Here is a 2,592-nt window from a genome sequence, read left to right as displayed (position 1 = left end):
GCGGAGCCCCCCCCCCCTCCTGGCGCGGGGCGGGGAGGGGATGCTGCCAGGTCCCCGGGGGCGGGGCGGGGCCGGCAGCGCCCAGACCCTTGATCCGTGATTCCCTCACCCCGCCCGCAGCCCTGGAGTAGGGGTGGCACTAGTGCCCAGCCGCCGCCTGGGCCCCTCAACCGGTCCAGGAGGCCCCCCCTTTGCCGGGGCCGTAGGTCGCATCCTCGCTCCCTGCTGCTTTCCCCCTCCCTTCCCAGTCTGCGGGCTGACAGCTGGAGGTCTCTGCTGGGGCCTGTAGAGGGCGAGGTGGATGCTGTCCCCCTCCCACCGTGGAGAGGGAGGGGACCCTTGCAGCGAGGGTGACCAAGGGGCTGACAGTCCCTGTCAGGCTCCGTGGCACCCATGTTTAATAACATGCTTTGCAGGGAGGGGGAGAACCACGCTGGGGGTGTGGCTGCCCAGGCATGGCCTGAGGGGACGTTCCCTGATGGAGAGAAGAGGCCCAAGGTCGCCAACCCAGGGCAGGCTGGGCTCCAGGCAGGGGCGGCTGGGAGGGCAGGGCCGGCAGCGCTGCTCTGACAGGCACCAAGGGCTCCAGGCGCCTGGTCCCGTGGCCATCCTGCTGGGAACGGGACCGCTGGGCATGGGGCTTGTGCTGTGGGGCCCCCGGGGCGGTCTGGGAGCTTGGAGCCCTGATCCCAGCTCTCACCCAGGCTCAGTCTGGAACCTCCCTAGGGGCTCCCGGAGATGGATGGATGGGTGTATGGACCGGCCGCATGTGCGGCTGCGCACGTATGACCGTGTCAGTGTGTCAGGGCACCTGTGTGGGTGCTGGCAGGGCTCTGCAGGTTGCAGGTGGGGTCTGGGTGCCCTCGTCCCCGCCCCACCCCCACAGATTGTAAGTAAGCCCGAGAGGCCCCCACGTCTTCAGAGGGAAGCCAGAACTGGGGCTGCTTCTTGGGGCAGCGTTGGTCCAGAGTCCCGGGATGACCACCCCCAGCAGCCCCTGCCTGGCTGCCTGTGCACTCAAACGGAAGGGCACCTGCGCCTTGCACCCCACTCGGGCTGGCTCCAGCCCTCCATCTTCACCCTGCAGCCCCGGGAAGCCAGTGGTGACTGCCTTCAGAGCCTCAGGGCTCAGAAAGGCAGGGCTTCCAGGCTGAGGCAGCCTTGGAGAGAGCCTCGAAAGCAGGTGGAGGGTTGGGAGGTGGGAGGCAGAAGGAGAGGTGAAGGCTTCCACCTAGCGGCCACTCAACCTTGGGCTCTTGGTCTGCCTCCATCTGTAGGGGCTGCTTGGATGTGCGGGAAGTGCAGGCCCTAGGTGAGTGCTGAGTGAGCTCCCGGGCCCACTGCCCCTGAGGCAGCCAGGGCTGGACCAGGGCTGGCCAGTGAGGAGGAGGTGTGGGGCCCTCACCTCTACCTGGGACCCTGCCCCGCCTCTGCCTGGGCCGGCCTCTGGGGCAGGAGAGACACCTGCCCTGGCCCTGTATCTGTACCTCTGACTCACAGGGGCGGGCACAATAAATCAAGACAGAGAAGTCCCTCCAGGAATTAGCACGGTCGCCATGGCAACGCTGGCCTGCTTTGGAGTAAGATGTATTTTGATTCAGCAGAGTGTAGCTGGAGTTTGGGCCACCGGGCGGAGGGCGTCCGGCAGTGTCCTCCAGGCCCCAGCGCAGAGGTATTCCCAGGGCCCTTGCTTCAGAAGCCAACCAGTGCATGGCTCCTTTTCTCTGCCCCCTCCAGTGTCACCCCAAGTTGTCAGTCCCAGCCTACCCCACTGCGAGGGGAGCCTCCCCATGCCCACGCCCTTGATGGGAAGATCTGCTCCAGAGGGAACATGCCCAGGCGGGGCTGGCCTCTGCTGGGCTGGAGGAGGGGCCTGTCCTCCCTGCTCCGTTCTGCAGCCAGGAGGCAGACCTCCACGCTGCCCACTGACCTCCCGCCACAACCCCTAAATGGTTCCCTCCCGCCTGGGGTTTAGCCCTGAACTGAGTCAGGCGATCTCAGGAGAGCTGGGCCAGGGGTCGGTGACCAGATGGGGCCAGGGAAAGGGTGGGCTGCCGGTGCTCTGCACAGGGTTCCGATGGAGACCCCCAGGATTCGGTGACTCGGGGAAAGGGAAGGGGGCACCAGGCAGGGGCTTGGGCCTTCGGATTGGTCCCTGCTCACCACCCCCTAGCCCCTCTGCTCATTCAGAGAGGCCGACTCTGTGCGGGACAGCCCCGAGCCCCAGGCCCACTTCCACCCTAGGGCCTGCCTGGGCACCAGTGTCCACAGGGACTGGGTGGCCTGACCTCAAGCTACCCTCTACTCAGTCTCAGCTGTTTTCCTGAGGCGGCCATGGGCAGAGGGAGGGAGAAGGTGTCCCTAGTAAGGTGCCCCTTCCCAGGTGAGATGTCTTGTGAGGTGTCCCCATCCTGAGGGTGACCCCCAGTGGAGCCCACGTCACTTTTTGGGCCTGGTCTCCAGCCCCTATGAAATTGCATCCGTGTGGTTGTGGCCTGGTGGGCCGCTCAGAGCACCTGGCTTGGCAGTTGCCTGCCAAGCCCTTGTCAGGGTCACAAGGGAGCCGAGAAGAGTGGGGGGGCGAGCGCTCCC

General features: G+C 66.2%; 1 protein-coding gene across 1 annotated transcript in view; it reads left to right on the top strand.

Annotated features, from left to right (window-relative positions):
• Window positions 1-1,562: 1,562 nt before the first annotated feature.
• CASKIN1 (CASK interacting protein 1) overlaps window positions 1,563-2,592 on the top strand; it is a 13,108-nt gene continuing 12,078 nt past the window's right edge. Inside the window, 1 exon segment of the mRNA XM_027771009.1 lies at window positions 1,563-1,580. The gene's annotated coding sequence lies outside the window, so the exon portion shown is untranslated.

This window comes from Tupaia chinensis, unplaced genomic scaffold, assembly GCF_000334495.1.
Source record: "Tupaia chinensis unplaced genomic scaffold, TupChi_1.0 Scaffold000178_1, whole genome shotgun sequence".
Classification (NCBI taxonomy): domain Eukaryota; kingdom Metazoa; phylum Chordata; class Mammalia; order Scandentia; family Tupaiidae; genus Tupaia; species Tupaia belangeri.
This window is presented reverse-complemented; position numbering and strand designations above follow the sequence as displayed.